The sequence below is a fragment of the Astatotilapia calliptera genome, chromosome 16 (assembly GCF_964374335.1).
Source record: "Astatotilapia calliptera chromosome 16, fAstCal68.1, whole genome shotgun sequence".
Lineage (NCBI taxonomy): Eukaryota > Metazoa > Chordata > Actinopteri > Cichliformes > Cichlidae > Astatotilapia > Astatotilapia calliptera.
The window spans coordinates 33,146,566-33,171,295 of NC_137437.1; the positions used below are offsets into that span (position 1 = coordinate 33,146,566).

The 24,730-nt window shown below is 38.7% G+C and overlaps 1 long non-coding RNA gene across 1 annotated transcript; it reads left to right on the forward strand.

Moving 5' to 3' along the window:
* Window positions 1-12,980: 12,980 nt before the first annotated feature.
* On the forward strand, window positions 12,981-23,005 carry LOC145421156 (uncharacterized). The gene is made up of 3 exons (XR_013902470.1): window positions 12,981-13,136; window positions 20,839-21,281; window positions 21,366-23,005. It is a non-coding gene; the product is annotated as an uncharacterized LOC145421156 (long non-coding RNA).
* Window positions 23,006-24,730: the final 1,725 nt, after the last annotated feature.

The window sequence follows — 24,730 nt, forward strand, 5'->3', positions numbered from 1 at the left end:
AGCTGCTTCCTTTCACTGCCGATTACAATGTTGTGAATATTGTACTCCAGCCTGACCTCACCTGTCAACCTCTATCACCACTGCAAACAAGAAGGAGCTCAGAGCTGAATCCACACCCACACTGAACCAGTCTGTTACACCTACCACACACCTGGCCACTCTCTTGTCATCAAACAGGTCCTGCATCTCCCTCACATACCTCTCTGCCACTCCTGTCATCACCCTTGTTCTTAAAAATTGATGCTAGCACACTTCTTCTCCATTCCTCATTCTAGTTGTGTAAAGCATTCTGATCACTGTCCACTGTCTTTACCCATAGATGTCTCCATACTTCTACTGATATGTTATCAGAACTGATTGCATCTACTCTTCATCACTGTCATAGATGCCCTCACTCCCTCATTACTAAGCCCCTGTACTTCCTGATCCACCCATTGTTGTCTATCTGTCCTCCGCTCTCTCTCTCTCTCTCTCTCTCTCTCTCTCTCTCTCTCTCTCTCTCTCTCATTTCTATTCATGGTCTTCCCACAGTACTTCTTCTATCTTCTCAACACAGTCTTCAGTTGTTAGTCTTAATCTGTATTCCTGTCTACTTTATTCATCTTCTTTGACTATCCCACTTTTTCTTTGCTAAACTCTTCCTTTGGAGATTTTCCTCCTTTGCCACCAAGTCTCTTTGTCCCCTTTCTTCTGTTCAGAGGATACACCAAACACCTTCTTGACAGTTTCCCTCAACTCTACAGCTCAGCTGTACTTAACTATTCCTCCCCAACCAGAGCTAGTCTCAGTTCCTTTCTTAACTGTGTGCAATATTACTCCAACTTCCTCCAACTTCCACCACTTAGTCCATGCCTCTGCCTTCACTGAGTCATCTTACAGTCACCACCTTGCAGTCATGTGTGTCCTTCAGGTTTTACCATCTGTATAAGATAATTTCCACCTGTGTGCACATTCCTCCACTCTTGTATGTTACCCTGTGTTCACCACAGCCATTTCCATCCCTTTTTTTTTTTTTTTTTCCGTCTGACACTTCATCACAACACTATTCATGTACTCTTCCTTCAAGATAATCGCTCCTTCATTGCTTTTGGTTTCTACACCTTACTCTTGCTTCCCTTCCACCTGGTCTCCTGGTCACACAATATATCCAACTTCCTTTTCTTCATCATATCAGTCAGCTCTCTAATTTCACATAGTAAAGTTATAGTCTCTAAATTTAGAGTCTATACTCTCAGATCCACATTGCAACCTTGCGTTCTTTTTCGCTCTCTTCACTTTCCCCCGCCTCTCTCTCTTGTCTTTGGACAACAGTAGCACAGTCTCCACTGAACCCTATTGGCAAACAGCACCAAGGGTGGCCATTGGTAACTGGTGCTAACAGTATGCTGAATTGTGGCTTTGCAAGAGTAGGATTGTTGCTTTTTGCTAAAAAGTTGTAGTTAAATAAGCTGACTAAAAAAGCTGAAGGGACATGGCACTTTTCTTTGATGACAGATACCAGTAACTAAAGTTGCTACATGTGTCCTCAGTAAAATGGCCATAGATGTACTTAATATAGTGGTCACAGGAATATTTAATAAAGATTCATTTTGAGAGAAAGAAAGATAAAAAAACATAGACAGAAATAGACAGAAATATCTCGAATTTTATTTCATTAAAGGCCCTACAAACATATTCGTCCATGTTTCTGGGAGAGAGAAAAGAGTTTGATTAGAAAACACATGACAAGTTTCAACCAATGACATTCAAAGGTCTCTGCTTGTCAGCTCTCAATTTTAACACCTGTGTAAGCACAGCTGCAGTTAATTGCCATGGCAATGGCGCTGATTGCTGGAGAGAAATTAAAACCCTCAATTTTCATTGACATGACTTAAAAAACCTGAATATGAACAGGTTGCTTTTTGTCTTGCTTGTCTTAAGGAGAGAATTAAAATAACATTTATAAAAAGAAAACAGTCCAAATTATAATGTGATTGTCTTGGACTTGGAAGTTGGGAACTCTATGCACTTCAGTGCTTCTAGAAAAAAATAAAAATAAATATCTGTTGACTTTGAGAAAGAGCTTGTCTAAAAGATGAAACATTTGACTTCAGTTTGGTGGAAAAATGAAAAATTTTACTATAAGGAACTTAGTAGTTTTGTGATTGGCCTTGCAGTGCCACGGGGAAATATTCCCCCCCTTCTCATTTCTTGTTTTTTTGCACATTTGCAATTTTTAAATGTTTCAAATAAACAAACATGTATTTATATTAGACAAGAATAACCAAAGTTAATAGAAAATAGATTTTTAAAATGATTTCATTTATTACAATTTTTCTCAATTGCATTGACGAGCATTTAAATGTGACAAATATCCAAAAAACAAAGAAATGATGGAGTGGGTAAACACTTCTTCATGGGACTCTATGGAATTTTCTTGTAGATCTTGTTTTAAGGAGAAACTGTTTTGATTAGCTGTCAGACTGAGATGAGAAATGCACAAAACACAAGAAATGTGTTGCGGATTTCAAAATTGCGTTAAGAGTATGGAGAATGATGTTCGTCATGTTAGAACTGAATCAGTGTGACTGAGAAAAAAATGCAATAAAATACTGGAAACAGTTCAGGGGAAAATGTTGCAAATGAGTGCATCCATCAGCTGATATGATACTATATATGATACTATTTCAAATTAACATCAACTTGATGAGGCCATGTTTGGATCAATAAAGAGACATGTCGAATGAGTATTGTTACTTTTTTTTTTTTTTACCAAGCTGTTGCTGTGGTAGTTTTGCTGCTAAGTGCATCTCATGCTGAAATGTAACCATACCATTACACATGGTTGTTGCTTTCTTATTTTACACACCCCACACCAAAATCGCCTAAAGTACCATAACTGCTGAAATCTATTTATAATATCAGGTGATTTTACCTTTAAAGTCATTACAGGACTCAGGACTCAGGACTACGCTGCAGGGGAAAGCTATTCTCAGACTGCTGATGTTGGCTTTGTGTTTAATGGGGCCTAAGGGTGCTACAAGAAGATTAAATGTGGCCAGTCAGGGTCCTACTCATGTCACATAAAAAAGAACAAGGGCTGTGGTGCGTGACATTTATGAGATAGTTGACCAAGCAGTGAGTGTTTGGGGATGCTGTTTGCTGTTTGTCTCAGGTGTCTGCAGCTGAAAGAAAGACACTGAGGGATGAACAGCTGATCGTAAAGTAAACAACATGTTATGCAAGATAATTATATACAAAAACAAAAGGCCATCAACATTGGCTGCACATACAATGTTTGTTTTTTTTTGTTTTTGTTTTTTCCTTGCGCCTGTCCCGTTTGGCTCTTTTGCCATCAGAATTGTTGTCTAAAGGCAAAGAAAGATGCCCAACGGATTTACTTTACCAAATTGACCATCCCAGCCTTGCCATAATGGTCCATTTGATTCACCTTTTATTGTTTATTTTATTTTCACAAAAAAAATGCATATATCAATCACCTGGATCACCTGCTGAGAAAGAAAAAAGAAAACAAGCAGAAGAGAACAAGAGTAATAGAATAAACAACATCACGATGATATATGGGAATATGACAGTAAATACTAAATATTAAACATTATTGTGCCGCACATAAGATCAACAGAACACAGTGTGCTTTGAGGTAGGAGCCAAAAAGGGTGTAGTTTGTGGGTGTGATCACCCGTGTGTACACCTGTGAGCATGGACGCGCTTGTTTTTTTAAAAGGTTCCTTCATGTAATGATCTGCTAGAGGGTGTGGGGGGGCCACAGCCCCGTCCTCCAGGGCATGAAGCAGGTATGGAGGAGATCAAAACTCCAGACTTCCAGAGGCCCCCAGAACACAAGAGACCAAGGAAGACCAACAGAGGGGCAGCCGCGCCACTGTCCCAGAAAGAGCTGAGGAGAGCCCCAGATTTGTTTTATTTTGTTTATTTTAAGATTAACTGCAGTTGTGTGTAAAAAAAATAACAGTAACCATTCACACGCCCATTACACTATGGAGAGAATAAACGATATGTACCTATCAAGGCCTATGATCATCATCATCCACGTGACAATTTGTTTGTAATTGTGCATGTGCGTCAAGATGCATATCTACAGATTTAGCAACATCTGACAACAGTATTTGTCCAGGATTATATATATAAGTATAGTATATATACTGACTGCGTACCTGTATTTATTGTACTTTCATGGGTAGTATGCCTTTTGTACATCTTCACAGTATGTTTACTAATAATGGCCCCTCTCAGCCACCCACTCTTTTTCTACAACTATTTTTTGTAATGCATAAAATATGTGGGTGGTAACAGATACAATGCTGTAGCCAAATGTAAATGATGCTTACATATGTAAATATGCAAATGTCATTTCCCACACACAAACTGGCATCCACGAAAGAATAACGTAAGGTGAAAATTCGTACACCTAAAGCATAGTACAAAATATGCGATCTAGAGTTAACTTGCTGTGATGGGATGGATATCAAAACTGTAAAACACACAAAAAAACAACATAGAATTTTTTAAAAAGTGATTGTTATATATGTAATATTACCAAATGTTAAAACTGCCTTTTCACTGACAAGTGGAACAGGCAATAAGAGCACTTCTACAGTCATTATATTGCAAATTGAAATAGAAATGAGACTTATGTAAACACATTGTATGTGCACATGCACAATTAATTTATTTTTATCCTAATTATGTACTGTTTTTATGGTAGATGTTAATCTTAAACATTGCCCCTACACTGACCTCATTATTCCAATGAGGTCAGTGTAGGTCCAAGTAGATAAGCCAAAATTTTAGACTACAGACTTCTCTGAACGCAGACTTTTTTCCCCTGTTCTTGGCTCTTCATGATGTCGTAAGGAGTGGATATCCCAAACACTGCAATGGCCCACTCACCTGCTGTTCAAACATTCTGTTTGTGATTGGCCTCCAATAAGATTTATTTTGACCTCTTAAAGTAATTCGCTTTGAATATTTAAACGTGTAAAGCCGGTGCAGTGTAGTATAAACTGATTATAGTCATTAGTAAGAATGTGCTGTATCTTTTGTTCTGTTTGTGTTGTTGGTCATCTATCACGGAGGACCTTTTTTACGCGCCAGGTGACAGGAGCTTATAACAGATCATGCAATAAGAGCTGTACACATACGACATTTGTCAGTTTAAAAAACCATCACCAAATTGCTCATCTTAACCTGATTCAAAGATACTGGAAGGAATAAAAAATATATTACAAGCTAAATGTTCATTTATTCTCCTCATAGCTACTGACAGACACTGCACTTTTACTGCTTACACTTTAACTTAGTAGTTCTCAAACCAAGGGCCTGGCATAGAGCCACTGCAGTGGGGGTATGAACAACCAGGAGAAAAAATATGGAGTGAAACAAAATTGAATGAATTCATAAGAAAACAAAACAAGAGTTTGCTGATACTCTTTTGCTGACCTTTGTTTCACTAAAATTCAACTTGCATTTTTTTATTTATTTATTTTTAATGATTGGTATCAAAAATGGAGGGGCGCGGGAGTACGAACTCTTTTTGTTTCTGCTTGGCAGCGTTGCAAAGAAGGTTTGTGAACAGCTGTAACTGAATGTCACTGTAGGTTTGTGAGCTTTAAAGTAACTTTGGAATTCAGAGGAAAACCAGGGAAGTGTGTATCTCACTAATACTGATACTCAGTAGTGTTCTAATGTAAAACAAACCCACACTTGAGTGATGCTCTTTATGTCCACTGTGCTTAAAAAAAAAGGAAAGAAAGAAGTGCAAAGCAGTGACCTTGTGACTGAATATGGGGTTTCTGCTGGGAAAAGCAGCACAGCAGCACAAAACCACAGGGGTTCTGTAAAAACCAAGAACCATAAACGGGAAATTACACTTGGAACAAAAGTAGCTGAGTAGATGGTTGGTGTTTTCTTGTTAACAGCGAGTCATTCCACACGATTTAACTGGCACCTTGGGAAATGCGCCATTTCTCTTTTGCCCTCTGCTCTTTCTCACAGCAGCTCTGCTCTTGACCTCCTCCTTCAGTTCGACCTCTCCATGTTAGAAACTTTGTCAGTGGTTATAAACCCGGCCTCCGCTTTAGCAAAATGGATAATTTGTGTCGCAGTCTCGGTTGTGTCATATGAATTCAGTCCTTGTTTCGCTGTGTGCCTTTTGTGCTCAACAACATCATTAAATTTGTTCTAATTTTGCCTTCTCCAGCAGTGACAGGACAGAAACACTAGGAAAAAAACAGATCCTGTAACTGCTCTGCCAGCTACACACTGTTACAACACCTTGCCATGCATCTGTCAGCTGGTAAGCATGTGCTCTCAAGTGACTTTCAGATAATTGCCACATTGTGACTGACTTGATTTGCATACATTCATTTAATAAATCAGACACTAAATTGGAAAAACCTGTGTGACAGTTATTACGGCGCCAACTCCAGGCTGCGTCTGTCCCGTGACCCCACTAATGAAAAGGATGCAGTTCAAGTGTGGGACTGTGGAGCGATGTGCAAAGAGCACTTTTGGATTATATTGTAGCTGAAGTGTGTTAATGGGAATTTTATACTTGTTATATACCTTCTCACTTCAGTGATAGAGACATCTCCATAGAATATGCATTGTGGAGCCATGTCAGTGAAATGAATAATGCCTTTTCCACCAAAGTAAACAAGACTTTACATTGGTCTTTATAACAATTCAAACATTTTTCTTTTCTGTATTTGTTATAAAAATAAACAACACAACAAATTTGCTTTTTCACTTAAGCTGGGCTTTTTTTTCTATTCCTCATTACTTTAAGCAAATGACTGCATTTTCCATTATGAAATGAGTGATCGCTCTGTTCTACATCCATCTTCATGCTTTTGTTAGTCAGTGTCAAATGGGGCACCAGTTCTTGCTCACAGAGTTTGAATTTAACTTTTTTAATGTCATTTAAAGTTTAAGAAAAACTGCTGGGACTTCAGTCTGGCTCGTTGCTGTTTGAACCAACTTTGAAGTTTTAAAGGGTGCGAAAAGAGAGAAACTATTTTAACATTACATGAACCAGATCTTTACTTTATTTCTTCCAGGGGAAATATTCCCAAGTAATCCTCTTAAAGGGATTTCCCAAGGCCTATAACAAGAGCATCAACCGGCTTTAGATTTTAGAGTTCCTAAACAGTTAACCATACGAACAACACATATTGCAGTGATGAAGGACAAATGCTTGTCTTTATAAACGTTAGTCAAAGCTATGATTTAAGCTTGGTCTTTCAGGAGCAAGTCCTAACAGTACAAATAAAATGATATTAAGCTATGCTTATATGAAATCAACTGTTTTTCAACAGAATGAACCTGGTGGTTAGTTTTGACTTTTTAAACATGCTATGAATCAGTAAGTTATTTTGTCCCATTTTACGTTAAGTGATGCTGGCGGACAACTGGTCACGTTCACTGCAATTTTCAGCTCACATAGTTTTTAATGTATTTGTACTCAAATAAGAAATTACAAGTATTGTTTAAAATAAGTACCATATATTCTGGCTAATATTTAGAGTGATAATACTCAGTTTTTAGTTCACTATTTAAAGGGAATCCCACCGGCAACAATTATTGCCGTTTTAACCCCCTATGACATTACAAAAATTCAACATATTTTGTGTAGGGGAAGTCTAAGGAGTAAAATGCATGCATTTATTTCGCAGGGAAAAATTTGGGATTAAATGGGTTAAGATAATGGCACCAAAAATATACAGGTGATTACATACTAGGGCTGCCATGATTAGTTGACTAGTCACGATTACGTCGACTATCAAAATCGTCGACAACAAATTTAATAGTCGACGCGTCGTTTGAAGCTTTGTAAGATCCTGAAAGATGCAGGAATAAGTAGTAGGATTTAAGAGTGTAATAACTGACTACAACAGAAGATGGCAGCACTGCATGTACAAGGATGCCAGCTGCCGTCAAACGCCGAAGAAGAAAAAGCAACTCCGGTATCGAAGCTGTGTCCAAATTCAGGGGCCGCATCCTTCGGAGGCCGCATTTGAAGGCTGATTACGTTACAGCGACGCAACAAAGGCTTTCAAAATTCGAAGACTTCTGCAAATGCTGCCGACAAATGCGTCCTACTTTTCCCCAGATTTGAAGGATGCGTCAGGTGTATCCTTTGTGGCCCAACCTATCCCAGAATTCATTGCACGGCTCAGCCAATTCCAGTTTCCAACAATGGTGGCAGCTACTTAGTTTTAATATTACTCTTATTACTCTTTCTGGGTCACAAAATAAACTTTTAACATATTTTCAGGTGAGAATGTAGCTGTGTAAACTTCAAATAACTGCTCAGTTTATCAAGACATCACATCTTTGTAAAAGTGCTCCGACGTTTTCGGAGACGTCTGTTATCCACCATCTCAATAGCTAGCCGGGGTTCAAGGCGCACTAGAGCCGGCGAGAACAGCGGACTCCCGGCATGTATTGTTATATTTTAGATAGCAGAGCAGACAGCTGAGTTTATTAAACTCCACTGAGACAATCTGCAAAATTCATTAAAAATTTAATAAACTGTCATCTTGTCTTTATTTTTAGTTAGCACATACCTTAAACACTTCAAGCTGTAAGCTAATAATAGTTACATAATTGCTGACTAGTCGACTATCAAAATAATTGTCTGTTACATTAATTAATTTAGTGTGAAGTATCAGATTAATAAAATAACTTTTTTTTAAAATTAAACTTAAGCTCTTTGGCTAGGATGTCAGATAATTGTATTAAAAATGCTCCTTAAGACAAATACAGAGCAGAGGTAAAGTTCAGTTACTTCGAAGCCTGTCACACAGCAATTGTCTGCCTTTTTTAAAGACTGACTGTCAATCAAAACAGCTACTCCCCAACCCTAAAATTGGTAAGTTATAGCAAACAAATTCACCTGTTTTGCAACTTTCTTATGGCAGGAAACCAGCACTAAAGACCCAAACCATTTAGCATCGCTGAAGTTGGATGTTTAAATCTGAGGGATTGACTCAGTTTTTGGTGACAGCATTTTACTTAATACTTAAAAATCCTGCATGTTCCGATTTGGTCTCCATTAACTGCGGCTGAGTGAATCTGCTTTTTATATGCTGGTCACATTTGGCATTTTTATTCTATCATACGGTGTTTGTGGCTCCACAGCGGCATTAAAATATAGCCTCATGGCCTAAACTACAAGCTGTTACTGTTTAATTGAAGAAAGGCAATCAGGAATAAAGAGAGGGAAAAAAGAAGAAAAGAAAACTGTGATCACAGACACAAATTCCTGTTGTCTAGGCAGGTCCATTACCAGGCCACTGCTGATTCACATCATCAGAATGACTGGGAAATTTGTTAATGAGCAAACATTAGCCTTAAAACCCTATCACCACAGTGCTGTGTAGGAAAGGCAAAAATGTTCTACCTGAATGAATAATTGGCACACACTAAAAAACTGGTTGGCCCAAGATGATCTAAGGCATCATTGCATGCAAACAAAATCAGTGTAGGTGTTAGTGTGTTCAGCAAAGCTTCCCTGGATTAATAAAAGGTGAAGTGGACATGCGGTGGACATATTATTGCTGTCAGTGGTCTGGCAGCCCTCTGCCATGTCGCCAGTTGGCTGCTGATTCAGGACCGTGGACAACACCATCTTCTGCAGACAGAATCAGCACCAAGGACAGCACCAATTTTGGCCACAGTGTAAAGAGGAAGTTAGCGCTGCAAATTCAATCTATTTCAGAGTCTGTTGTATTTGTTTAATTATTTACTGCATTAACGAAGGCAACGAGGGGTGGAACTAGTCAAAAAAATATCTTAAAAGTCATATTCAGCCGTTGTGTTTTATTACACAATTCACCGGAATGACTGCCAAAATGCCTGGAGGTGAGCTATCTCACAATTTATGTGAAAATAAAAACACAATTTTTGAATACTTTCCACTCAAGTTCATTTCCAGAGGGCACATTTGCCACATGAGCCCTGCGCTGTTCTTTCTTTTAATGTCTTTAAGTAATATTTGAATGCTAAACCCCAAAACTTTACTTTTCTTGGCATTTGTTTACCATTCATTATTAATAACCCTCAGTAATCCCATAAGTTTAGTTTAGTTTATTGAAATCTTACTGATTACTAATTATTTGCTTGCATAATAATCTGCAGCAGATTCTAATTATTTGTTGTGGTGCTTGGATGCGTTCTTTTCATTAAGCTCTGGCTCTTTTCTTTCTTCTTTCTAGTGAAACACTGGAATTTGAGAGTTTTCAGTCTGTTGATAAATTAAAGCTCCCTCTTCAGACTGTGCCCATTACACTGGCTTCTGATTGTGGTGCTTCACTCAAGCTGCACAGCTGCATCAACCCCCTCCTGTCAAACCCTGCCACATGCTGAGGCCTGGGCTACTCTTGACTCCCTCACAATATGGCTGCCTGGTGCGCTGCGCACACACACACATCAATTAGAGAAAGGTTACCTTGTGCTGCTGCTGGCTGGTTGTCTTCCTGGCACCAAAAGAGGCACAGAGTGAAAGTATGAGTGGAAGAGCTGACTTCTCGCAACACCTCCACACCCACACCTCTGTTCCACCAGCAACATTAACCATCACAACCACCACTCTGTTCCTGTTTTCCAAATTTGGCCTAGCTATTTTCAAAAGGTCACCTTGCCCTTTTTTTGTTTCCTCCCAGATTCTTTTCAAACAATAAAAGTGCACACATGGAGCAAAAATTAATATTTACCTCGGGACCTTTAGAGGAAGTGTGGTTTTTCAAAAATGCAAATCTTAATATAAGCAACGAACTGCCTTGGGCACCAGTGCTATTATTTAATTAGAGATGGTGGTGTGAGGTTCAATATTTATTTGGGAGAGGTGTTGTGTTTATGCCGCTGGATATTTACTGGAGCAGCGGAGGTTAAAATCTTAAGCCAGTCTCCTTTGTTCCTCAGACTTCTTGCCACCATGACCACTGGCAACTGGTGCAACTGGCATCAAAGTATTCATTATAGAAATGCACTATGCGTACTAAGGCTGACAGGAATGTGCACTTGCGTGTCTATTTCTTCTTGTATATGTGTACGTGTCTGTGTTGCTGCAGGTATATAAGAGAGCATACTGACCATTCCTTTAGGTTAAGCAATGCACCCTTCTGGTAAACAATGGAGCCTGTAGTCTTTAACCCCATGTGTATGTGTGTGTTTTTTCTCCTTTCACTGAGGGCTCATTTTTCACACACATATACCCTGTGCTTTTATGGAAAAGAACAATCATGGCTTGAAGTGGCGTGTTCTTCAAAAACCTCCTCTGGCACACTGTCTGGAAACTGGTGTTACGAACTGTCTGCAGCTAAGTATCCATCATGATCACTTTTCCTTTATTTTTCAACAACTTTATAAAAACTTGCTTCCCTGTTTAGTTTGTTCCGCAGACAGGTTCATGGTCATAGCTGAGGCATCTCACTTCTTGCACTGAAGAGCTCAGAATTATTGCTATTATTATTAATATTATTATCATTGCAAACTGTGTCATTTTGGCAACTATTGTATTAGACACAGTGAAGGATAAAAAAGAAAATGATAACTTTATTTGTATAGCACTTTTTAAAACACAAAGATACAAAGTGCTTCACAGTTAGTAAAAGCCTACATTAAGGATAAGTCAACACCATACTGTTTCACATACATTCCAACATACTCGCTTTCATTTACACAAATAGATGTAAACTATGACTCAAAATAATGGGAGAAAGATTAGGAGAAATCTACTGAATAAAAATGAGTTTTCAGCAGTCGTTTAAAACAAATCACAGATTCAGCTCACCTGATGAGGAAAGCTTCCCCAAACTTAGGATGCTACAGGCTCAAATGGGTGATTATATTTGGCTTTACGGTAAGAAGGTGGAACAATTACAAGACCTTGATCAGATGATGTGAGACCTTGGCTGCACTAATAGGGTCTCAGTAGCTCTCATATATAAGCAGGGGCCTGTCAGTGGGGCTTTATGTGTTAATAATAGGATTTTAAAGCAGATTCTGAAATTCACTGGGAGCCAGTGAAGAGAAAAAAGAATAGATGTGAGTGCCGGCTCATTTTTGTTAACATCCTTCCTGCTGTGTTCTGCAACAGCTGGATATGGGCTGTGGAGGACTAAGAGATGCACATGAAAACATGAAAACAGCAATCAACGCAGGAGAAAATTAAAGTTCAAAATGACCGAATGACAGCAACAATTTGATTTTAGCAATATTTTTTTTAGATGAAGGAAAGAAGATTGGATCAGCTAAGAGATGCAGATGTGTTCAAAATGCAGATGTTGGTCAAAGATGGTACCAACGTTCTTATCAGGTGATTTGTTCTTATCAGAGGGGGCTGATGTACTGACTGATCGCCTTAGAGGAAATCTTGTGCCAAACACTGAACTGAACTGAACAAAACTGAACTGGTCCAAGACTGGAGCCCTGGGAGACAAAACGGGGGGGCGAAGATGAGGACACATAGACTCAAATGAATTCTGAAATAGCTGTCAAACTGTTTAGGAGCAGTGCCCGTGATGCCAATGCAGTTTTGTAATATGTTAATATAAATAGTGTGATCAGTAACAAAGGCTCCAGATAAATCTCATAAGAATAAAATCGATTCTGTTCATGTAGACGTACATCCAGATGAACAGAATCAACCTTTCGGGATCTACTTACCTGGATGATTGAGCATGTGTCAAGACAATAAAATCGAATGTTCACCTTTATCAGTGAGGCATACGAATATTGTTAGTAATTTTCAAAAATGTTCTTTCAGTGCTGTGATTTGTCAGCAACTGGATTGCAATTTCCAATTAAAAATTTTGTTTCACTCAAGTAGCTGAAAGAGCTGATGAGCAACAGCTTTCTAAAGGCATTGTTTTAATGAAGGGAAGTTTGGAAATTGGCCTGTAATTATGTATAACCGTGGAATCATGGGAGGATTTTTTTAAGCAGAGTAACGATAGGGTCGTTACTCGTTACTTCGTGTGGTGGCTATCGCGGAGCTTCCACAGATTCAGTAACATTAGCAAGTGGTGGAGGCCAGCAGGTGGATGAAGGAAAAGGGACGCAGAAGGAAAAGAGACCCGAGGCGGCCGCCGGTCCAAGTGTGAACTGAACCTCAGGTAAGAAGTTATGACCTGCAGTCTCTCTGGGTCAGATATGAACCAAGTTTAGGTGAAGTTTATTTTCGTTATTCTGACTTTTTCCGTACTGCGTGCTAGCTAGCATGACGGAGTTTCTATACAGCTGGGTGGTGCTATGAAGCTAATGATGTTGAACTTTATTTTGTTCATAAGTTATTAGAGTTGCCAACCGTCCCGTCTGGTATTCAGAGAAAATATTACGCGTTTCTTATTGAGGTGAAAAGGAACAGTTTGTCCCGTAATTCAGCAACAATGAAAAAGACACAAAGCTGGAGTTATTCTGTGTTTACGCTGCACAGCTGCCTCTTCTTCTCTCATCCTCTCCCCCTCCCTCTCCTGTTTCTACTTCAATCATGAAAACTGATCAATGATCAGCTGATCGTCTTTTCTCTCTTGTTTGTTTATCGCTCACTTTGTGCCGAAAGAGGAAACCAGCGGATGTCGCGCTAAACAACAGCAGCACGTTTAAGCTTGATCAGCTATTGTTAGAATTTATTTAATATTAATTTCTAGTATCAGCTGATGTTTGCTGGAGCCACAGCTGTAAACCTGCTGGTCAGGATGTCGGTTTGGATATGTGGTGAGAGGGAAACATGAAGATGAAACCAGGAGATGTCCTTACTGAATCATCAGAGCTGAGCAGGTGATGGAGACACAGGTTTACCTTTTAGGTGACATGAATGAGTTGAAGGGAAGTTATCAACTGTTTCTGAGAGACAAATAACCCCAGGATCCTTTTTTAGGTAGCTGACAGCTGGTAACTGTGCAGGTGCGGATCTAGCAAAGTGTTGCCAGGGGGGCATGTAGGGCATTAACAGGGAGAGGGGGGCACAAAGAAATACTTTTCTTTCTTATTCTCATTTAAAATGTCTCGCTTTTAAAAATAATTATCTGAATCTTACAACAAACGATTGATAGATTGATGCATATATACCATCAAAACAGTGAACATCACTGTCACAACAGCGTTTGTTTTCATTCAAAGGCTTTATGATTTTTCCTATAATGGTGGGCCAGTCTCTAGTCAAAATGCCCAGGACGATTTTTTTGTCCCAGTCCAGCCCTGTATGCAGCTCATCTGCAGTCTGGTGTTACCTACATCTTCCTATTCAGAAGGCAGAATTTCCGAGTTCTGAGTACAATCGAAAGCACCACGACTCCAGTTTTTGTGTTGGATGTAAAAGGCGCACATGACGCTGTGACGTAGGCTAGAATCATGGCAGCAGTCAATGACGGTCCAGGCGTGGGATTTCTCTCATGGAGATATGCACATTATCTTTTCCTTTCTATTGGTAGGTGGCACAGTGCACTTGTGGCAAGTAAGCAAGCTAGAAGACTGGCAAAGTTATGGAAGCAACACATTAACAAGAGAAGTCTGAGTAAAACCAAAGTTACTTTCCCTAGTAACTAGTTACTTTGAAAGTAACGAGTAACTTGAAGTAACTGAGTTACTTTTGAGAGAAGTAACTAGTAATGTAACTAAGTTACTATTTTAAAGTAACTTACCCAACACTGGATGGTACTGAACAAGAACGTGGGTTGTATTTACTGTTGTTAATCAAACCAACAAATGTACTTCATGTGCATGAAGGAGTTAGAAAGTCTTTCAAATGGAGGTGGTGTTTTTCCACTTGGATTCAGCTTTTCTGCACTCTGTTCTGTGGCGACAGATATGATCGGTGATACAAGGTGAAGTTTTGGGATGACTAATCTGGCTTTAAAGGGCTCCTTTTTTTTTTTTTTTTTTTTGCAAATGCAGAGTCAAAATAAACAAAAAAAAAAACCCCAGATGGATCAAAGGGAAATATTTGATTGGATTACTCGGAGAAAAACAACACCTCAAATTTGTAACTCTGATTTGGGAGGGTTCTTTTCTCCCCTGTCTGTAGTTTTGTATTCAATACCATGTTCAAATCGCAATCTGCAAAATGATCATCTAGGAAATGTGGAACAAACATTAAGAGGAAGAGAAACCAGATTCCAGGTAAGACAAAAAAGCTTAAATGTTAATGATAGAATGGTGAAAGAACACTCAATAGAAATGAAAACAATGGGAACACAGAAAATCAAAGGGAGTGGGTGGGATTTGAAAAAGATTAAAAGGATTGAGACGGAGGCAGAACAGAATAAATCCTGTGAAGCTGACATGGCAGCAAGAATTTCATGTGAGCCAGAGCAGATCAAAAGTTATTGCAAAGAAGGGGGAAAAAGAACAAGAAATTATGAGGAGGGAAAAATGGAGGAAAAGAACGATGACAGCAGAGGACTCTGAACTGAAGAAGGGCTACAACCCATGAGATGACTTTGGGTAGACACTAGAGGGCCACATCACAGGAAGAAAGACAGAAAAGGACAAGCAGGGACACATCTGTGCGGACACAGCCAGCCATGTGAGACCGATGCTCTGTGGGGTCACTTGTCAGAGCACGGACTGCTAGGAACAGGGGCAAGGGCAACACCACAGGAGACAGGCAGGAAGACGGTTCATGCAGACAGAAGGAGAAACACACAAAAGGATTCTGATCCAAGTGGAAAATTTAACCCCCCACAGAGCTGAAAGAAAGCAAACTCCAAAGACACATAGTGACTGTATGACATGCTTAGCTTCAGTTATTAGTTTCAGTGTTACTGTTTTTGTATCGTTGTTAGGAGGGCATGTGCCAGAGATAAGATTTAGGAAAATCACTCTAGGAATTACAATAAAAACACATCACTTTTTGACTCATAGACATTCAAAGACTCACAACTTTGAAATTAATCTGAGTGCTAGCATCAAATATTGCCGTTCAGTACATATATATAGGGGAGACCGGGGATAGTTGTAACATTTTTGACATTTCTATCTGTAAATTGGAGCTCTTTTAAGGTAGTGGATTCAAAATGTAATGCAAAGTATTTACATGTCTCAGCTATTAAATAGTGCAGCTATTTTCTCTGCAGCACAATTACTCATTGCATGATATGGCCTCAAACACAAAGAGTGAAATGTTACAATTAACCCCATAGTCTGGGTTAGTTGTAACATATCCTGGGGTGAAATGTAACACAATGAAATAAGGGTACTAACAAAACATTAACATGTAATCTTTGTTTATTCAACACATGAATGCACTTACATCCATTTATGTAGCTGTGTGTGTGTGTGTGACAGAATGCAGAAATCTAACTTTTGAACATATTCCAATCCCCCAAAAAAGACAAATTATGGAATTTTCTGCAACTGAATATTTCATTAATTTTGGTTGGTCTTCCTTGAGTTTGTCCTCATTGGCTCAGTGGGCATTATAACCTACAACTCTTGCACCAATTTTGAACATAACAATGAAGCTGAAAAAATATAGTTGTTCACCAGCATCGCAATTCCATTACTTTTTATCCTGGCTTACCTTGGTGTGGTTTGCAAAGTGCTTCAGAAAGATGAGGAAATCTGTTTCTTGCACCCATCCTGATTTATTTCCACTACCAGTACTTCCTACTGGTCCATCTCTGAGAAGAAAGAAGAAGAAGAGAGTGTACTTTATTGGTCCCCGTGGGGAAAATCCCTCTCTGCATTTAACCCATTCACTCAGTGAAGCAGTGGGCAGCCACTGGGCGCCCGGGGAGCAGTGTGTAGGGACGGTACCTTGCTCAGGGGTAACCTGTGGACTGAAAGATGAAGTGACAAAAACTGCAGTTCCTCTAATGTCCATTTCATTCTAGCTCCAAAAGTGTGTCACGCACGTACGTACCAGCACGTTAAACACATCTGTGATAAATTATAAAAAGGGTAACGAGGCTTAAAATTAGGGGTTTGGTGAACTCCCCAATTGTTTTTGAACTTTGAATTGAGTTATATAACACATCCTGATGTGAGGCTGGTAGAAATGTAGTAATTTATTACCATGGTATTTATGGTCTGAGTCTGCATATGTACAGTTTATCAGCTTGCTAACCAGCTTTGAACTCTAACCTATCACCACAAGAAAGCTAACTTTGAGGCTCCAATTAACAAAGTCCAGAAGTAGATGATGTCACTGTTGCTAGATCCACTTTTCATATTTGGTTTCATGTTTAGACTTCACGGTAAGCATCACACAGTGTAGCTCCTGCTGGACTCATGGCAGTTTTGAATGGCAAATGTTAATGATGCGTTTCTTCACAGTGATGGGAAAAGAACCAGGTTTATCTCAGCTTGGAGACTTCATTTATTTTTAATATTAATGCATATAACTGTGTACTTTCTGCACTAGTCAATGTAGCACTTTGCCAAAAAAATAAAGTCACAGAATGCAATGCAACAACAATTAAATTAATTCAATATGTAACATATGTGCCATAATAGTTTTAATATTTGGCAGGATTTTTCATTTGTTTGGTGAAGTTTCTAAAAACGCAAACTCTGAGCCTGGCACTTTTGAGACAAAAGGCTGTTGTGTATACTCAAAAATCAAGCAAATAAAAAAAAACAAAAAAACAAACAAAAAAAAAGCCACATATTATTTCCTGTATATTTCATGCAGTTGAGTCATATGTTTCAATCAAGCTTTACAATCCCGAGTAGCGGGGCAATCAACAAAAATAGCCACCTCTGCAGGTGGGTGGAAACTTTAAACAAGTGTAAACAAGTCGTCTATGGAGTCAAGAATCTGGCTTCTGGATTTCTTCACTCTGCTCTTTCCTTGCTGGTTTGTGAGCAACGTCATTTCCCCTGCAGACAGAGTGATTTATGAGACATAGATGAATAAATACATCCATAGGACAGAAGTGAAAATTACAAAAAGCAAAGAGTTAATTGGTGAAGGAAAGCCACAAATATTGGCACAAAAAATAGCCAAAATATGAACAATGCCTTGGGATGAGTCACGGAGAGCTGAGAATGGCTTAGGAAGCCTTACAGATGCTTCCTTTTATCTCTTTGTGCTCTATTTTAGCCACTATACCACAATGACTCATAGGTGCATCGTGTGCGCCTCTCTCTTTTTTCATTGACCCACCCCTCCCCTTCCCTACCCCCTTTTTTTTTTTATTAATACGCGAATGCTGATTAAAATTTACCGTTTCAAATAGCAATTCCAGGTGACTCAAACTGGGCATTGTCTGATCCTGGTAGAGGGGAGGATGTGAAAAAAGCTTTTCTTAATCTAAGTGTATTTATCTACATCATCCAACACTGTTCTACATATAACTATGTGTGGAAATATGTCTCACTCATATTTAAATTTGTTATAGTGGATCAACAGGTTAGCTAGTGATAAGAAAAAACATTTACTTTTACTCATCTATAAGCAACAATTATCTAAAAGAAAAATAGGAAATATCTTAATTATGAGTATAAATTACTACAGGATTTAGATTTGGCTTCCAAAAGCAGAAAATGTTACATGTAACACAGAGGCCCCATGTGATTGCAGTAAGCTTTATTGGTACCACCGGTGATTTAGCAGTCAGGCAAACGTCCTCCAGCTATGCCTGGCTGAGACGGGAGCTTCTCAGGGGAAGAGGGAGGCAATAAAGTGACTGAATGCTTTGGCCTGCCTGTGACCAGTTTTTGCTGACTTGCCAAATAAAAAGTAGTACTTTAAAAGTGGGAAACATGTTGATTTGTCACACAAAAAACTGGTGTTAGATGTCATTTGCAGTGCTTGCACAGACCCCTTGAAGAGAGACAGATCTAAGTTATGTAAGAAAAGAAAATGATAGCGTACGTGATGAAATAACTGTCAGAAGCAGAGAGGCTGTTGACGGAGTAACTGGAATGCACTAATCCAGATGCAGATAACATTTAACATTTTGAGATATATACCATATTTCATAGAAGACTGGTTGCAAATGACTTGAAAGACTAAAATGTTGCTTCTGATCTCTAAGTGTTAACGGATGAGCAGATTGTGGGCAGTAACGTTTGGTTGCTGTGCACAGTTGGTTGTTTCCGAATTTTGACACATAGCAGTACCGCTAATGGACTCCTAGAAGCATTTACCAGTTATATTCTCTAAGCTACTGATATCCTGAGGTTTTTATCCCATCGAGAAAGACCATCAAGACATGTCAAGAAAAATCACACATTAGCTGCTGCCTGTAGATGTTATTATCTCTATGTCACCACAGCTGACTCATTCTCAATGATTCTTTTATACTTGATTGCACTTTGTGGCTACATACCATACACGGTAGAAAGACTGGACTGAAAGATTAATTTTTTCATGCTGAAAGACAGCAGCCTTCTTGACTGTCCATGAAAACAACAAAACTGAATAGCTGTTGTACTGCAGGGTAGCTAGTTTGCATTCTTGTTGTGTAGTTTGGCATACATCTTTTAGGACGCACCATCCAAAGAAAGACTTGCATTGTAGAATACAGACAAGAGTAAGACAGAGTTGGAAGCTTCCTACACTGTGGTTGTAAACCAGATCAAAACTTGTACAAAATTGAGTTTGTTAAATTATGTAGGAATTTGGCTTCGAAAAGTCTATTAAGGTCTGACAAGTTAAAGAAAGTGTTAGACTAGAAACAAAAGTGCAGTCTTATTGTTTTGCATTAGCTAAATATTTCATGTATATTTTAAAGAACATTAAGCTGCTTTAAGACAAAGTCTGGGAGTCAACCCCAGTGACCAATCTGTTTGTCATTGCTGCTGTGATATTAAGACAAATATATGAGGGCAATCCCAAAAGTAAGGTCTCCTATTTCTTTTGGAAATACAAACAAGTGTTTATTTTCTTTAATATTTACATCATTTTAAATGTTTAAGAATTATTTATTTTTCTACATAATTGCCATTTCAGTTGATGCATTTTCATAGATGCTGTGGCAGTTTTAGAATTGTCATGTCATACCAGGTCGCCACCATGTCCTTCAAGAACTGTTGAACCTCATCTTTCATCTCTTCATCAGAGCAAAATCTATTCCTGACCGGCTGACCTGCAAACGTTCTTGACATACATCACAACTGTACTTCGGTCAATTGTTTTTCATCCAGTTTAACGCCTTTTGTGTTCAAAAATTGAATTACTGCGAGAACTTTGAACTTGGCGGTAATGTTCAAATGGGAGCTCCATTTTCAAGGCCTGCCAAGCCAAGATTGAGCATCGCAGCGAAGCCGCGCATGAGTCTTTAGGAGTGGAGGAAGCACCTATCACAACAGTGTGGCCAACAGCCCTACGAATAGTTTCTCTACGTCCCCACCACTCTGGAGACCTTACTTTTGGGATTGCCCTTGTATAAGCTAAATAAATAAAATGAAGTTTAGAGTGTGTACTAAATCACTTTACTTCTTGATCTTCTTTTCCTTTTGTTTTTGTAATATAATAATATAAGCTTCTGCCATTTTATTCAGTTTCTCTTTACTTTTTTTGTCAGCACTTGTCTCTAGTTATCAGATCAGTTCCCTCAGTGCATGCATGTTTTCTTGTTCATTCCTTGTGTTTCCGTTGTGTTCTCCTGATTCAGGTTTGATTTTCTTGTTTTCTTTATATTCTGTGAACTTTACCATCAGATTCCAGTGGAGGGAAATGTATGCAATTTATTATGTATATCTGTTCTGCTGATTGTTAATGCAAATATCCAATCAGCCAATCGCATTATAGCAAGTCAGTGTGTTTAGGCATGCAGACATTCACACTGGCTCACTAATGCTGGACAGTAGTAGACTGAAAAAACACTGCCTGGTCTGATGAGTCTTGATTTCTGTTACAACATTCAGATGGTGGAGCAGAATTTGGCATAAACATCACGAGCGCTTGGATCCGTCCTGCTACAGATCTGCAGCAACAGTGTGATGCTATCATTTCAGCATGGACCAAAATCTCTAAGGAATGTTTCTGTCAGGGTCTTGGGACTGGGCGACCCAGGATCCCTGAGCAGTTATTTATTATTATTATTATTATTATTATTATTATTATTATATGTATTTTGGTGTTGCTGCTGCTCTTCTCCATGCTTGTAGATGTGTGTGTGTGTGTGTACGTCTGCGGGTATGCTTGGAGGATGGAGCTCAGCCACCTGCAGGCCTGAGGGGTGTGGCCCTGTGGAAGGACTGGCCACACCCGAAGCCACACACCTGCCGCTGATCAGGGCTCGTCGGGGGAGCTACTTAGGAGAGTCTTGGAGCTCCCACCCACGCGGGATCATTGCATGAGACTCCACGTTAGTCGTCCTGTTATTGAGTTAGTGTGTGTGCATGCCCGCAGTTGTATGTGTCCTGACGGCTGCGTCTTATGTTTCCCGCAGGAGCAGCGTGGAAGACACGAGAGCAGCGAGCACCGGGGGGTGCTGACACGGGAGCGGAGAGAGCACAGAAACACGGACTATTCACGGGGAGACACGACACTGGAGTCTGGGAGAACACGGGGATTTATTGTTACGTTGTTTCACTTTGTAAATAAACACTGTCTATACATAGAGCACCGCGCCTGGGTCCTCCTTCCCCACTCCTTCCACGGTGTGCCATGCCACACCGTGACAGTTTCCAGAACCTTGTTGAATCTATGGCGTGAATAATTATGGGAGTTCTAACAGTAAAAGGGGTCCAACCCAATACTGGTAAGGCAAACCTAATGAAGTTGTTAGTGCATGTAAAAATACATATAATTTAGTACTTGTATATTTATTTTGATGGGATAAACTATCAAAGTTAATTTGAAATGCTTCAAATGCCTACACTGTGTCACCGACGTATTGATTCATTTCTAGTGAGTTACTGGTGGTCTAAGATTGCATTGTTTGAAATGTTTTGTGTTTGAATTTAGAGGCATTTAGAGGAAAAGATGGAACAAACAGAGCAGCATTAATGATCTCTAAATGTGTCATTCAGTTCTTTGATGGAGTGCAAGTTTCGTCTGTCATCTGTGAGCATCATTTCTCACAGATGATGAACAGAAGTTCAAACTTTTCAGCATAAACACAACGTTTATGCGTTGTGTTGACATAGAGATTTTCATTAAAAGTTTTTCTTTTCTCTTGTTATTTCAGTTATATTTACATGTTCAAAATAAAATGATTCCATCTATCAAGTCATTATAAGAATCTGTATATATTCAACAAATAACAAAACAGGAGCTGGAACAAAATGCAGAAACATAATAAGGTCTATTTTTTTCCAGTTCATCTGATTTTATTTCAGTACATGCTGTAATAACTAAAGAATATTCATTTTGAATCAGGATTTTAATCAAATGGATTATTCAGGTCCTTGTTCATGTCATTTTTTAACATACTATATTTCATGTAGCTGGAAATGTTACCCACAATTTAGCTTAATTGCCCAAGAGAACTTGGCAGTGTGGCAGTTCATCAATTTGACTTTAACTGTCGGCATTAATTAAGACTGGTTCTTTTTTCCATAAATAAGTGCATGTAAAATATAAATCCCATTATTGTCATTATTCACTGTGTGGAGCGAAATTTGTCATCTCGAATCATGCTACATCATTCAACTTCTGTTCAAATAGTCATTCACATGTCCTAAGTTTGCATTACCTAATCCTGACAGGCAGCAGTAGAGTGTATTGAAATATACACAAAAGCATAAATGAGGTATTTATTTTTAATAGTCATTTTATCGGCTAAATGTTTATGTTACTCAAATGAAAATATGTGATATGTAACAGGTGAGTAACATGGCTTTATGACAAAAAGAGCAGTTTCACAGAAGATGAGCAGAAGTTTACCTGTAAAGGTTCATCTCCAAAAATCAAACAATAAATCAAACAAAAAACTGGAACATCTTCAGAATAATGTTTCTCAACATAACTTGTAAAGACTTTGAATGTCTTATCATCATCATCATCATCACCGTCATCATCATCATCATCATCATCGTCATCATCACAATTTCTTTTGAAAACTGCATTAAAGGTTTCAGAACAACATCTGCTTCCATATCATCTTCCTGTCTGCATATTTAAGCAAGACAAAGCTAAACTGTGCTGCAGCCTTAACAACAGTTGTACAGCTTAACAGAATAGTCTGGGTGCTGAACCGACCTACCTGCAGTCCAGCTCTTTCCCCACCAACATTCATCTACCAGAGGTCTAGCTGCTGGTCTCCTGAGTTCCCAGATGTTTAGACACTGTTGTTAAAAGAAGAAGGGACTCTTCTGCCCAATTGCAAACATTTTCAGATGTGTTTTAATTAAATGCTTTGTTTTCTGTCTTTGACATTTATTATGTTTTCTGTGTTTTTTTTTAAGTAGAAGCCCTTTATTTTACAGTATGGCTTTATACGATTCGCAAATCACTGGATTGTGTTATTTACACAGGTCCTAACTTCTGTGTTGGAAAGCAAAGTGAGGTTGAGGTACACGTTTTTAAATAGTAAAAGTTTTAAGTCTTATCTTGGTAAAGATTAATCATCAAAACTATTTCGTTGGAGCCAGGTGGTGACCTGTCAAGGGTTTACACTGCCTCTTGCTCTCTGGCAACTGGGATAGCCCCCAGCACCCCATCGTACTTCTGAACTGGATAAGCGGAAGAAGATGGATGGATCAATAGACTACTTTGTTGGGGGATACGGAAAGATCATGTTTTTAGACAAAATACATCCTTTAACCACATGTTACATGTTACCACATGTCTTGGTAATGATATACAGCTTATGATAAATTTCACTAGATGTACAAAAAATGTTCAAACACTTGCTGAAATAGTACTTCTTAGGAATTAGAGCGCTCTTTGGTAAAATAAAAAAAGGTGAACTAACTGATATCAGTAGTGTACGCATGTCTTCAGGTATTGTTATCAGCCATAGAGTTAAATTCGTCACCAGTTTTGGATGTGACAGAAACAACTTGAAAGTTCCACTTTGTGCTGTGTATTGCTTGCTTGTCTGCTTTTGCACCCAGTTAGTACAAGTCCAGCCTACCTGTCATAGCTTTGCTATGCAAAGTACCTGACATGAACAAGCATGGCTTTGAAAGACTTGAGCAGGTTGGCATTTTCATTGAAATTCCTGGTCGGTGTGTGTGTCAGGGGCACTGAGATGTGTGATGCAGCCAGTAATTTGGCTGCTTGTGGTCTTACAAGCTTTGTACAATCTTAGCAGGGCACTGTTCTGATTTTAGTCCTGTGCCCAATCTTTTCGAAATGACTTACAGTATACACAGTATGTATATTGCAACAATGAAATAGTTTTTATATTCTTGAGAAAATGTTTTTGAAAGATTTTTATAACTTATGGTTAGTTTATGTTTAATGTTACTTTAATAAAAGACTCACTTTAAAAAATTCTCAGCGGTACTCAATTAACAATAGATGAATATGAATCAAGCTTAAATTGATGTTAAATACTTTATAGAAAATTTATAAATACTTACCTATATAAAAAACACTATGTTAACTAAAAACTGTAACCAGATTGCACATAATGGTTCACAGTGTACTGTATGCTGCTGTATTTGTTTACGCTAAATTGAGGTGAACTGCTAATCTTTGTTAATGTCAACAAGAGATTGCGTCACTTTAAAATGCCAGGTCTGTTTGTTAATAAGTAGAGTGCCTTTCATCCTTATTATTTGTTGTCTATTGACTATACTGACACTGGATTGCCAGTACTTTGGATATTGTTCCCCCATTCTCTCTCTAATAACCCCCCATGAT